Genomic DNA, 15,594 nt, shown 5'->3' on the forward strand with positions numbered 1-15,594 from the left:
AGGTGATAGCCGTATCGCTCCATGGATTTATTGCTGCCACATGGCAGACTTCGGCAAGGCTGCGGAGTGCTCGCTTACGCCTGTTGTTTGAGGCGAAGGTCTCGAAGACTGTCAATACTGTGTTGTTGTTTTCCACGGGATGGTGCTCTGCGGTATTGTTGATGAGGAGATCCTCACCGCTCTTGGCCACCTGCCGGAGTACCCAACACGCTCTAAGGCTGTGTGTTGGCATGGTATCTGCTGTATTGTGAATTTTGCATGGCCCATTAAGCCATCCCTCCAATACAGTTCCACGCCCTGTAGTGGGCTTTTGTTTCTTTGTAATTGGATCGGGTGACTTACGAGAGTACACCCTTTTAGTTCGGACGGGGGGTTTTGTGAGAGCCGGAGGATCCCAAAATTTTGTTTGGGTTTTCCAGGCGCTCTCCATCGCACAGTACTTCCGTACTGTGGCCGCCAAGTCAGTGAAGTGTGCTATGTCACGGTGACTTATGGCGTTGAGGATTCCCCTGTCCGTGCAATTTTTGCAAAAGAATGAAATTGCGTCTTCCTCGCGACAGTCCTTAACCTTGCTCATTACAAGGAGGAATCTGGCCCAATGTGGTGTACTGTCTCTTGGGGCTCTTGTCTAATGTGGGAAAGATCACTTATATCTGGGTGGGTGGGTGGATTTAGGTCTGAACCCTGACCCGATCTGAGACCCAGGGGCGGAGGAGTTTCCGAGCTTGGCAGTTCGGGCTCCGGGATCTTGCCCAATAGGTCTGGCCCGCTGCCTGATTCTAGGTTCAAGGCTTGAGCCATGTCCTCCTGTAGACGCGTATTCGACTCGGAGAGCCCGGGAATCCGGACATAGTTTGTCCTCAAGATAGAAGAAGAATCGCTGCGTTGCTCCTCCACCACTGCTATCTGATGGGTGACCGGCGGAGAGTTAATCTCCCTTTGATCGGGTTTAAGCCCGATCTGATCATAGTCTATAGCGACTCCCAAGGCGGCGATGCAATCCAAGAGCTCGTTCAAGGAAGAGAGCTCCATTGGATCCAACTGTTCGGTGAATTCCGAGCTGACGTGGAGGCTGTTTTCGATGACCCGAGAAGTCATCGTCGGTGCAACGGCCGAACGGGCAGTCATGACGAAACCGTCTAGTCGGAGAGTTTGGCCTACAGCCAGGGCTCCCCCAAAGGTGATGTTGTCCTTGACAACGAGACGAGCCATCCAGCCTTATGATGACGGCATAGTGGAACTCTCAACGAAAGCACCAATGTCGGTGTCAAAACCGGCGGATCTAGGGTAGGGGGTCCTGAACTGTGCGTCTAAGGCGGATGGTAACAGGAGGCGGGGGACACGATGTTTACCCAGGTTCGGGCCCTCTCGATGGAGGTAATACCCTACTTCCTGCTTGATTGATCTTGATGATATGAGTATTACAAGAGTTGATCTACCAAGAGATCGTGGAGGCTAAACCCTAGAAGCTAGCCTATGGTATGATTGTTGTTGTCCTACGGACTAAACCCTCTGGTTTATATAGACACCGGAGGGGGTTAGGGTTACACAGAGTCGGTTACAAGGGAGGAGATCTACATATCCGTATTGCCAAGCTTGCCTTCCATGCCAAGGAGAGTCCCTTCCGGACACGGGATGAAGTCTTCGATCTTGTATCTTCATAGTCCAACAGTCCGGCTAAAGTATATAGTCCGGCTGTCCGAGGAACCCCTAATCCAGGACTCCCTAAGGAAGCTCCGGTTTGTGAGAAACATATACGCAAACCTGCCCCAAATGGGACAAAATTTGTACCACGACATGTTAATGCCGCTCCGTGATAGCATGCCAAGTTTCATGAATTTCAGACGAGTTTTGGATTTACTAGAATTTAAAAACAAGGCATCTCAATGTTTTGCCGGCAATCAACGATGCCCTGGTGTTTGAAATTCATTCCCATTTCTTGCCTGGGACATAAGCATGCACCCAAGGACACATATTTGATTTTTCAACCAATTTATATGCACTGGAGAATGTGCATGTAGTTCAATTTTAATTATGCACAAAAAATGCCTGGAAAACCCAGTTAATGTATAATAATGTCCAAACGAACCCCGAAAAATTCCAAAATTGAACACAACACTCTTGTTGTTCTATGTTGACACTCGAAATATTTTGAAAGCAATAAGAGGCAACAGATATCGTTTCGTCCCCAAAGGTGGCACGTTCCCTATTGAAACTATCACGCTTGTTGTGAGAAGCTCTGGTTTGTGAGAAGCTTATACCCAAACCTGCCCCAAATGGGACAAAATTTTTACCACGGCATGTTGATGCCGCTACATTATAGCATGCAAAGTTTCATGAATTTCAGATGAGTTTTGGATTTACTAGAATTTAAAAACCATGTATCTCAATGTTTGCGGCCGAGTGACGGTGGCAGGGTGTCTGAAATTCATTCCCATTTCTTGCATGGGACCTAAGCATGCAACCAAGGACACATATTTTATTTTTCAATCAGTTTATATGTACTGGAGCATGTGCATGTAGTTCAAATTTGAATTATGCGCATAAAATGCCTGGAAAACCCAGTTAATGTATAAAAATGTACAAACGAACCCTGAATAATTCCAATTTTTTGAGGACACACCTATAGTTGCATGTTCACTGTAGATAAAAGTTCTAACAATTCAAACACCATCCTTTGTAGCTGTCAGCCCATTACGTAATTCAAATGATCAAGACAATAAATCAAGTAGATCGCACATAGTTTATTATCACCAACCGTGTGTGATGCAGCACAAAATATCTTGGAGCACCGTCGGTGTATAGTACGCCCATGGCTTACGAGAGAAGGTGCGTCGGCTACAGTCCACAGCCGCCGTGTCAAGCACACTAGCTCACTCCCGAAATATCATTTCACTGTTCATTCATCGCCGGTGAAAGATGGGGACGTGGGCCCACGTCGTGAGGGCAACTTCGGCGGCCCACTCCGTCGAGAGCGCGGCCGCAGCCGGCAGGCGCGTGCTAGCTTCGTGAGGGCGACCGCAGTCTGCGTCCGGGTGGCCAAGGCAGCCCAAACAACCATTGTTGCTTCTCAGGCGGCGGCAGCAGCATCTGCCTCGGGGATAGCAACTGGCGAGAGCGGCACAACAGCTGTCCATTCTGCAGCGGTGGCCTTAGCCCTGCTGGAGGCCGCCCACTACCATGTCGAGGCCATCCACGCCCAGCTTGTGGCGGTCACTGCACAAATCGAACGAAGCTTCTCCGACAACGGTCGGCAGCCCACGGCCGAAGAGCTGGCAATCGCCGAGAGAGTTCGAGCAGCCGTCCGTTCCTGCGCGGCATACCTTGCCACGACGGAGCTTGCCAGAGCCCAGACCGTGGCCGCCCACGCCCAACTCTTGGTGGCCTATTCCAAAGATATGGCAGACGCAGATGGCGAGATGCTTGCCGAGTCTGGTGCAATTGATGCCATGGAGCCCCTTTCCCGGGAGACCGTCGGGCGCGAGCTGGACATGGAGGCGGCGGCGGAGATCGACGAGCACGAGCTGTAGTAGTACTCTTTGTGTTGTTAATTAAGAGCGCTGGTCTTTAATTTGTCAGAGTAATGTTTAGGTCAACTAGCTCTGTTTAATTGCTGAACTTGCTCGATTAAGAAGTTAGTCTCCTTTGTGTACCCAAATTATGCAATGACGTGGATGACCACTGTAACCAGGGAAATTCGAACCAAAATTTTTGACATTCAAACTCAACACACATGGGTTAAGCTATCTGAATCCTTTGTGATGTTCACATATCGTACACAGTTCTGAATAAGGTACCGTGTGTGATGACACTTTGCGCGCCAGTTTTTTCGCTGAAGCGATTCCAAATTTTTGGCTTCCACGGAAATATCTACCTCCCAGCCCCTCCCCCTTACCAAAAGCCACATTTCCCCTGTTTCCGCCTTCCTTTCCATGTTTAAACCTTCACTCCTTGCTTGCAGCGCCGCCGCCTCCTCGCCATCGACCCTCCTTCACGCTCCTCGGCCTCGCCTACCTAGGAAGGTAATCCACACCCGACCCCCATCCTCCTCCTCCTTGCACATCCCACATGCCCTGACCGCCGGCGCGAGCGTGACACCTTCCACCCAAATCACCGACCCCTCCACCAAATAAGCACCGGCCTAAGCCATGGTGCATGCAGTATAGCCAAGACCTCAAGGAGCATTTGGCAGCGGAGAAGGAAATCGCGCCCGCATGCGCGGATGAGGTCGCGATGGCTGCCATTCGTGCTGACCCCCAGATCATGAAGGAGCACCCTGCCATTTGCTAGCTACGCCGGTTAAGCATGCTCGGTTTACCCGTTGCGTGTGCTGCTCCTGCCTTTCCTTCACAAATTCTAGTGAATTGTGCTATCTAATTTTACCATGCAATCTATTGCTCTAGTGTATATGTTCTATATGTCGTGCAGTGTGGTGCTCACTTATTAACTGTTTTGTTAACTAGTTGTTGTCTTCAGTTAACTGTTTGGTTTAATTCTGCAAATGTGATGTTCAATTCTTCAGGATGCAATTTTGTATTGTCTTCCATGTGAGAAATAAATCGAATTTACCTTTACAAAATTGTGGGTGCATTCTGTTATTGAATACCATGTGAGGAATAAATTGAATTTGGCTGTAGTAAATACATGAGAAACAAATACAATTGCTACAATTGGCTGTAGTTAACTGTTTGGTTAACTGTCTGATCTTCTATTAGGAGTATGTTATATTGTGCAATGTGGTGCTCAGTTAATGTTTGGTTCATTTGTTGTGGTGTTTAGTTAACTGCTTGGTTCAATTCTGCAATGCGATGTCCAATTGTCGTGGGTAGAATTTTGTATTGTTGTGCATGTGAGGACTAAATCAAATTTGGCTGCACTTAATACATAGAAACATATACAAGTGCTATATTTCCTAGTTCTTAATCATGCTTGGTTTGGATAAATGGGGTTTCCGTGTGGCTTGAATTAATCTGATGAATCTGCAATGTGATTATTTTTCATCAACATATTTTACTGATAGCATGCGAACCCTTACTTAGCCTGATGACTAACTACCTTATATGTGTTGCAGGGAAACAATGGGAAGCACTGAGGTTTACAATCGAGGTTAGCACGTGCATGGTCCGTGTTCTAATAGCACATTATTGTGCAATTGCAGGAACCATTCTAATATTTAGGTTTTTAAAAATTTGGCCTTGCACATGTAGGTCCTACTGTTAGAGGTTTTGACCCACTGTTAGACCCTTTTTGCATATGGGGAAATGAGTCGTCGATGAATATCAGTCAAGTCAAGAAACGCAGAAAGATTGTTAGGATAAAGAAATTGGTGACAAAAAACAACAAGATCTTTGTCTGCACAATGAAGAAGACATCAGTTCACTACAGGACGGTACTAACTATTATACCTTGCCTTTTTTATTCCTTTGCCCCATTTCCAATATAGAGAAGATATTTATGCACATCCATGTTTTCAGGCCTTTCCAAAGCAGTTCACTGATGATTACCTCTCAAACCACCTGTATGGTCAGGAGGCGAGGAAGGTATTCATACAACACCCATGGTTCAATATTGAAGTGTTCCTGAAGAGGACGAAGGATGGACGGTCAATCATCCACAGGCACTGGCCTAAAGTTACAAAGACCTTCAACATCAATGAAGGCTCAATATTCGCCTTCTGCTTCAGCAGTTTTCCAGATGAGATACATCTCTCTATGTACCATCTATGATGCTAATTTTAAAGGTTATAGATGTTGCATGTGAAACTTGGTCCTGGTGTAGTTGTGTAATGGGGTAGCTGAGTGCTGAAGCTATATGATGTTGTACTCTGATGTATTTCAATTATGAAAATGAAATATATTGTGTGCTTAATATGAAATGTGAATTAGATTAATAAATGGATTATGAATAACCGAATAATTAGCCTGCTAATGGCGAATTAGCCTGCTAATTGGGTTTTGCTATTGCAAACGGTTGTTGAAAAAATACCGCGGGCGATGACCTCAGGCAACACACACAGTTTCTAGGAATAAACCGTGTTGGATCAATGAACAATCACACACGACTTTCTCTTGAAAACTGTTTGTGTTAGGCCACCTTGCACAAATGTTTACCACATGAACTGTGTGTGATGGACAGCCTTTGCCACACAGTTTCTTCCACGGACCGTGTGTGTTATATTCAATAACGCAAACGATTTAACGGGAAAAATTGTGTGTGATGTACCTGTGAACGGAAACATTTTCCTTGGAGCGACTGTGTGGGATGTACATACGAACGGAAATGTTTAGCGGGGACTGACTGTGTGGGAAGTACTTGCAATCGGAAACAATTTCGCCGTATAATTGTATTTTTAGCTCTACTATACGTATTTCCGTATTTGAGCGCTCGTCGGTCGCACATGACCTCATTTTGCCGAACGTGTGTGCCAGGAGGGCATATCCCCGATGGTTTCTGGGTCGTGTGGGAAGGACCCCCTTATCGCCCACACTCACTTGGCGACGGTTCCAAATGCCGTCGCGGAAAGGGGTTAAAAACCATTTGTTTAGGAGCTCGATGTACTAGTGCCAAGTGACGTTGGGGAGCTTGCTCACCATGGCGCCGCCGCACTCCGCGTGTTGGCCATCCACCACTTTTGGTTTCACATTGAAGACCTTGAATCATAGGCCGAAGTGGGGAGGGATGCGGAGGAATGCCTCACACACGACGATGAACGCCGAAATGTTGAGAAAGGAATTCGGGGCTAGATCATGGAAATCTAGCCCGTAGTAAAACATAAGGCCACGGACAAAAGGATGGAGGGGAAACCCTAGTCCGCGAAGGAAATGAGGAATAAATACTACCCTCTCATGGGGCTCCGGAGTAGGGATGATCTGCTTCTTGGCCGGAAGCCGGTGGGCGATTTCCTTGGCTAAATACCCCGCCTCCCGGAGCTCCTTGATGTTCTCCTCCGTGACGGAGGAGTCCATCCACTTGCCCTACGTTCGAGATCCGGACATGGCTAGAGTGTTTTCTGGGGATGGAAGGGATCGAAGCTTGGGCGCTGGAGCTCGAGGGCGGATGGGCTGAGGAAGAAGAAGGTGTGGGATGAAAAGGTGGATTCTTATATCCTTATAAAGGTAGTGAATATAGAGTGTACCCCCACGAGCCTTGAAACTCGCGTATTCCCAAGGGGTCGTGCGGACGGCACAGTTGGATTACCCAAGCCCGTATTGATGAGAATCCCATAATAAGAGGGCATGATCTCTGTTTGACAAGACGTGTCACCAGCGGCTGCGTCTCGAAACGCGAAACAGGAGATTGAAAAGCAGTTCGAAATAATAAAGAGGCCAGACGTAACGTCTCACCAGCAAACACTATCAGTGAAGATATATCTTGTTTTTTGATTAAGTATTATGCCCTTGTGGCAGTGGGGTTGTGACTGTTAAATAGATCCGGACATAGATTTTGTTGATCAACTACTTTAAAGTATTCGGAGGAGGAACCCGCCTTGCAATGCCGAAGACAATCTGCATGCCGGACACATTGTCATTGAAGCCTGGTTCAGGGGCTACTGAGGGAGTCCTGGATTAGGGGGTCCTCGGGCGTCCGGGCTATGCAACATGGGCCAGACTAATGGGCTGCGAAGATACAAGATATAAGACTTTCCCCCGTGTCCGGATGGGACTCTCCTTGGCGTGGAAGGCAAGCTTGGCACTCGGATATGAAGATTCCTTTCTCTGTAAACCGACTCTTTATAACCCTAGCCCCTCCAATGTCTATATAAACCGGAGGGTTTAGTCTGTAGGGGCAATCATAATCAAACAGGCTAGACATCTAGGGTTTAGCCATTACGATCTCGAGGTAGATCAACTCTTGTAACCCTATACTTATCAAAGTCAATCAAGCAGGAAGTAGGGTATTACCTCCATCAAGAGTGCCCAAAGCTGGGTAAACATCGTGTCCCCTACCTCCTGTTACCCTTGATCCTTAGACGCACAGTTCGGGACCCCCTATCCGAGATCTGCCGGTTTTGAGACCGACAATAAGCCGTGGAGAAGAGTAGCTTGATACTGAGCTTGGCGCATAACGTCTTCCAAAAGTAGCTTAAGAACTTGACGTCTCGGTCTCACACAATTGTCTTTGGCACTCCCTGTAACGTCAAGATTTCCCTACAAAAAAGATTTGCAACATGTGAAGCATCGTCGATCTTATTGTAAGGGATAAAATGAGCCATTTTAGAGAACCGGTCCACAACAACAAATACATAGTCCTTGCCATTTTGAGTCCTAGGTCATCTAAATACAAAATCCATGCTAATATCTTCCCAAGGTTGATGTGGAATAGGTAGTGGCATATGTAAACCATGGGATTGATATTGTGACTTAGCTTTGCGATATGTAGAGCACCGATTTGTGAAGCGTGAGACATCGCGGAACATCTAGGGCCAAAAGTAGTTCTTGGAGAGCGTGGCAAAAGTCTTGTCGCATCCAAAGTGTCCCATGAGTCCGCCCCCATGAGCCTCTTGCAAAAGTAACAAACGAAGAGAGGACTCGGGGATGCATAGTTTGTTAGCTCTCATTAGATAACCATCTTTGATATAATATTGTTCCCAAGATGTATGCGTCACACACTTAGCAAAAGGAGTATCAAAAGTCACATCGTTCTCATACAAATCTTTGATATGATCAAATCCAACAACATTCAATTCAAGTTGAGTAATTAACATGCATTTCGGGAAAGAGCATCCGCCACAACATTATCTTTGCCCTTAATGTACTTGATCACATAGGGAAAAGATTCAATAAATTCACTCCATTTAGCATGCCATTTATTCAACTTGGTTTGGCCTTTAAGGTACTTAAGTGTCTCATGATCGGTATGTATGACAAACTCATGTGGTCGAAGATAATGCTCCCAAACATGCAACACACGCACTAAAGCATACAATTCTTTGTCATAGATGGGATAATTACGTTGAGAACCTGAGAGTTTTTCACTCAAATATGCAATGGATCATTTTTCATGCATCAAAACTCCACCAATTCCATTACCACTAGCATCACAATGAACCTCAAAAGTTTTGTCAAAATTAGGCAAAGCAAGAATCGAAGCATGAGTAAGCAAGGATTTGAGCTCATCAAATGCGGTAGATTGCAAAGGTCCCCAAACAAAGGGTGCATTTTCTTACTCAAGGCATGCAACGGTGTGGCAATAGTGCTAAAGTCTTTCACAAAGCAATGATAGAAACCCGCAAGGCCAAGAAAACTACCACTGGTACGCGTCGGTGCTATACAAACGGTTTTTAACCCCTTTCCTTGACGGCATTTGGAACCGTCGCCTAGTGAGTGACGGCGATAGGGGGGTCCTTCCCACATGACCCAGAAACCGTCGGGGATATGCCCTCCTGGCACACACGCTCGGCAAAATGAGTTCGTGTGCGACCGGCGAGCACTCAAATACGGAAATACGTACAGTAGAGCTAAAAAATACAATTATACAGGCGAAATTGTTTCCGGTCGCAAGTACATCCCACACAGTCAGTCCCCACTAAACGTTTCCGTTCATATGTGCATCCCACACAGTCGCTCCAAGGAAAACGTTTCCGTTCACAGGTACATCACACACAATTTTCCCCGTTAAATCGTTTGTGATAGCGTTGCCATTGCACACGATATTAACAATTTTATCGTTTGCGTTATTGAATGCATCCCACACGATGCGTAGAAGAAACTGTGTGGCAAAGGCGTCCATCAAACATAGTTTTTATGTGGTAAACGTTTGCGCAAGGTGGCCTAATGCAAACAGTTTTCAAGAGGATGTCGTGTGTGCAGTGGAGATTGATCGCACACGTAGTGGATCCTAGAAATGTTTCTAATCTCCACGTCTATCGCAGACGTTTCGCTTTCGCAAACCGTGTGCAGTGTAATCCCTAATTTAAAAATCACATGTTTTGAATTTGAAAGTAGGCAATCACTTATTTCATATCCAACCATGTTTATTACAAATATAGGTTCAACCACCAATGCACAGGTACAAATACTGAAGAACTACAGAAGCACCAAGTAAAGAATGATGAACCACAGTTGTACTAAAGACTGTAAAGAGAGAGGTGAAAGACATTCTGGTTGCTGGAGAAGGTGAAGCGGAATGCCCATATTGTGCCCTCCTCCATGCGTAATGCGCGCACGACTCTAGGCCAACCCCTTGTGAGGGCTGCCCGTCCATCCTTCATTGTCTTCATTATGATTCTCGATGCTCATTGTAGTCTGGATGAAATACTTTAACCTTCATTGCGTGTCCACCAATCATGTACTTTGCGAGGTAATCTTGAGTGAACTGCTACGGGAACCACTGCGAACGAAAAAGATTCAGACATTGTTGTCTAACAACTCATTATGGGCAGTAAAAAGAGAAGGCTGCAGAGTTTGTAGTTACCATCCTACAACTAATTGTTGTGTTGGATAGAGCATAAACAAATAATTTGCTTGCCACCATTCGTAACTTTTTGCTAATAATCCTTATCAGTTTCCTCACTTGATGCTTGTTCATGAATATCTCATTGCCCCATACGCAAAAAGGGTCGATGCGTGGATCCTTGCCAAGGGCATATGTACCTACAAGCAACAAGTCAATATTAGAATCTAACAAGTGTCCAGGCCTGGATCTATATGCACTACATTATGGAACGACAGGGGGAGTACAAGCCGAGGGATGAATTTACCCTCGGCGGAAAATGGTGGCCACTCCCGTTGTTGTCCTGCATAAGTAGCGGAAATGCATGATAAGTACAGCAACCTTAACATCAAACAAATATCGCAAAGGTAAACAACATCATCTCCAAATAATAGCTTGAATGTGTTGGTTTCAGCATGTTGTTAAAGCAGATATAAAATGGAAGGCAATGTTACCGACAGCAGGCTTAACAGCCATCAAATATAGCAATTCAAACTGGTATTGTTGAAAATGATTAGAACGTAGGTAATGCTTAAACATCACACTGGATAAATGTGTAAAACTGAAATAAAGGGCATGTCTTAACTACACCAGGAATAACTGGAACCAAATATAGCCGTTCAAACTGGTATTGATGAAGTCGAGCGACACAGTTCCGACTTGCACATAATGAACAACACATTGTGAATGACTGAAATAAACAAGGCATAAATGACCAGTATAAAAACCAAATATAGCCATTGAAAACTTGACAAAGTCTAACTGCAACCAACCTAACAAGCAAATATAGGTAAACAGGGCATATGCTTGAAAACTGGACAAATGCTCACTGCAACCAACCTAACAAGCAGATACAGATAAACAAGGCATCTGCTTGATAACTGGACAAATGCTAAAGAAAAGCAACCTAACAACCAAATACAGATAAACAAGGCATCTGCTTGATAACTGGACAAATGCTCACTACAACCAAACTAAGAACCAAATACATATAAACAAGGCATCTGCTCGATAACTGGAAAAATGCTCACTCCAACCAACCTAACAACCAAATACAGATAAACAAGGCATCTACTCACTATAAACAACCAAATATATCCATTCGTGAAACTGAAGTGGACAGTTCATAGTTAAACATCACATAGCCCTATTGAACAATACATTTTTGCATAACTGAAATAATTAAACACGGCACAATTAAAGCACCGCACGAAAAATGCTACTACAACAAAGGGTACGGGTTGGCAAGCTAGAAAAGGTAAGATTTGCTGATAGAATGTTGCCTCACATTTCATGGACGGGATCCTTCCAGTTGGAAGAGCACAGACCCATGGTGTGCTCTTTGATGTCACAGATGGGCTGTTTCACCTAGGAAGAACCTTCATGGGTGCCCTCCTCGTGGTCGTGGTCGATGAGATCTGACTTGGCAATTGAGGATCCCAAGCCACCGCCATAGAACGTGTCCTTCAGAAATGACAAAATGGGATCGATGGCGTATAAGGATCGCAAATCCTTGACCGCTTGGCGGAGGAGATCAGCGGCAGGGCCGTCGAAGAGATCGACGACGGTTGAACCAGAGGGGTTGGGTATGGACCACTTAACCTGTGACATGGCCCACGTGAAGCCGTCGCTCTGGACGAGCTTGATGTCGTAGCCAGCTTTCCCGAGATACAGTAATATGCTAGCCCGCTGACATGAAGCCTTCGACATGGCAACATAGTCAACGTCTTCGCCAGCTTCTGCGGTGACGTGTTGCTCCAGGATCGACAGGTCGGGGCGAACAGCGGCCACCTCGCCAACGTCCGCCGGAGAGGCCATGATAGACCTCTTCTTGGCCGAACGCTCGTCGGGCTCCCCGGGATACGTGGTCGAGCTTAGGCTGTGACATTCTAGAGCAGGGGATGTGGATCTGGCGGGGAGGGACACCGCATGCCTCATCTAAAAACTCAGGGGAGTGGGGCGACGGTATGGGAATCACTGGGTAACATGAACTTTATTATCTAAGCTAGGAGGAATGGGCAGACCGGCAGGAGTTGGCGGCAGCGCCGGTGGCACCGGCGGTGGCCACGAGCTAGGGTTCGAGGGGGGGAGGGGGCGGGTGGGGGACTGTGGAGGGGGGGTGTTTGAGGATATGCCGCGGCTACTGAAAATTTTAGTAATGGTGGTTGGAGATGGTGGTGGACGAGGGAGGGCGATGGTTCAAATGCCTCGGCTACTACAATTTTACTATAAGGTCCGTGCTGGGGGAGTGTGGGCGATGATTGAAGTATGGCGGCTACTGAATTTTGGGTAAAGGAATTGATGCGGGGCGGGAGTGCCCAAGATCGCGCACGGTCCAATAACAATATGCGTGTATGATAATACGGAAAAGTGGCGCGGAACCATGTAATCACTGCCTCTTTTCGCCTTGTATTTTCTTCTACGGGCAACATGGAATGACATGATATCCATGCTGAAATTTAAACTTATTCAGGGTTCGTTTGGCCTTTTTATACACTAATTGAGTTTCCTAGGCATTTAATGTCCATAATTCAAATCTGAACTTCAAATACATGCTCCAGTTCACCAAAATGGCTAGAAAATTTATACATGTGTCCTTGGGTGCATGTTTAGTTCCCATGCAAGGAATGGGAACAAATTACAACCGTACCCGCATCTTGGCTCGTCCTCAAACATTTGGAATCTCGGTTTTTAAATCCCCGTAAATCCTAAATTCACCAGAAAGTCATCAAAGGTGGCATGGTGTCACGTCATGGCACATATATGTCGTGGTAAAAACATTGACTAATTTGGGCCAAGCTTTATTACAAACCTCTTAGAAGCCGGAGCTTCTCTCAAAGAAGCCTCGTGGTTTCGGTAGGGAAACGTGTTCCCCTTGTGGGCGAAACGTAATCACTGCCTCTTTTCGCCTTGTATTTTCTTCCACGGGCAACATTATATGGAACGACATGATATCCGTGCTGAAATTTAAACTTATTCAGGGTTTGTTTGGCCTTTTTATAGACTAATTGAGTTTCCTAGGCATTTAATGTCCATAATTCAAATCTGAACTACAAATACATGCTCCAGTTCATGAGAATGGCTAGAAAAATTATAGATGTGTCTTTGGGTGCATGTTTAGGTCCCATGCCAGGAATGGGAACGAATTACAACCGTACCAGTGTCCTGGCTCGTCCTCAAACATTTCGAACCTCGGTTTTTAAATCCCCATAAATCCTAAACTCACCAGAAAGTCATCAAAGGTGGCATGGTGTCACATATGGCACATATATGTCGTGGTAAAAACATTGCCAATTTGGGCCAAGCTTTATTACAAACCGGAGCCTGTCGGAAGAACCCTCGTGGTTTCAATAGGGAAACGTGTCCCCTTGTGGGCCAAACGATAATCGCTCCCTCTTCTAGCCTCGTATTTTCTTCTACACGCAACACGGAACAACGGGAGATTCGCGCTGAACTTTGAAATTATTCAGGGTTCGTTTGACCTTTTTTATTCATTAATTGAGTTTTCTAGGCATTTAATGTCCATAATTCAAATCTGAACTACAAATACATGCTCCAGTGCACCAAAATGTCTAGAAAAAACGTACATGTTTCCTTGGGGTACATGTTTAGGTCCCATGGAACGAATGGGAACGAATTCAACTGTCTCGCCGTCCTGGCTTGGCCACAAACATTGAGAATCTTGGTTTTTAAATCTCTGTAAATCCAAAACTCACCAGGAAATCATGAAACTTGGCATTGTGTCACTACATGGTACATATAATTGTCCAATTTGGGCAAAGCTATATTACAAGCCTCTTACAATCCAGAGCCTGTCACAACCCTCGTGGTTCCGGTAGGGAAACATGCCCCGCTTGTGGGCAAAACAATAATCGCCGCCTCTTCTCGCCTTGACCTTTGTTTTCTACAGGCAACATAGAATAACAGGAGTGTCGGGCTGAAATTTGAAATAGTTCAGGGTTCGTTTGGCCATTGTATATATTACTACTTACTAAGTTTTCTACTTATTTAATGTAGTCCATAATTCAAATTTGAACTACAAGCACATGCTCCAGTGAAGCAAAATGGGTGGGAAATCGTACTGTCAGATTGCGGGTTCCGGGAAAACCCTCGAGGTTCGAACACTAGGGTGCGCACGAAGATCTCTCCCCCTCTAGCCCACGCGCTCACTGCGATCTCAAAGCTCAGCACGTCGAACTCGCAGAACAAGGGACACATGGTTTATACTGGTTCGGGCCACCGATGTGGTGTAATACCCTACTCCAATGTGGTGTGGTGGATTGCCTCTTGGGCTGAGGAAGAACTAGTACAAGGGAAGAAAAGCCTCCTGAGGAGAGGTGTCCTTGAGCTCGGTAGGCTTGGGTGGTTGAGGATGATCTGAATGACCCAAGATCCCTCCCCTCCTACTATGGTGGCTCGTCCTATTTATAGTGGCCCTGGTCCTCTTCCCAAATGTAGGCGGGAAGGGATCCAACAACGGCCAAGTTTGAAGGGAGACAACTAGTACAAGTTATCCTGACTAAAGATGGTCTTCGCCTGCCAAAGGCTCTGGTGGTGACGCTGTCATGGGCTCCACGGTGACCTCCGTCCTACCGTCCTGCTGGTCTTGGTCTTGTTGCACCGATATGGAAACCATTGCCGGATGCCTCGGGACTCCTCGCCTGCGTTTGCCTCTTTAGCACCAAAGAGGAAACAAGTATGCTACACGCTCTGGCGCCCGCCTGGCCTTGTTCATCATGGCTTGCATCACAGGAACATCGCGAGGTGCCCCTCGCCTTGATCTCTCCGCCCCTCGCGAGCCAACCTAGTGAGGCTGCCCCCGAGGAGGTCTTGCTTCGTCCGCCTCGCGAGGCTTGGCCCCTCGCGAGGGTCTTGAGCATTTGCTGATGAAGATGGGCCGTACAGGGCCGCTGGCAGAGTGTCAGGACCGCGATTCCAAGTCACATCGATCTAGCCGGTCACACCTCATATCACTTTGCGGCCTCACGCACGGTATTCCCACGGGTGTCGCCTTACCATGGCCCAGGACCATTTGCGTCTTTTGGCTCACGTATATGATACTGTTGCTAGCATCCATATGACAGAGAACCCGGGCCGACATGACTTGTCGTGAACCCAAAGTGGCACTAACTTACGGGGACAGGCATACATGAATCAACATCG

This window comes from Aegilops tauschii, chromosome 6, assembly GCF_002575655.3.
Source record: "Aegilops tauschii subsp. strangulata cultivar AL8/78 chromosome 6, Aet v6.0, whole genome shotgun sequence".
NCBI lineage: Eukaryota > Viridiplantae > Streptophyta > Magnoliopsida > Poales > Poaceae > Aegilops > Aegilops tauschii.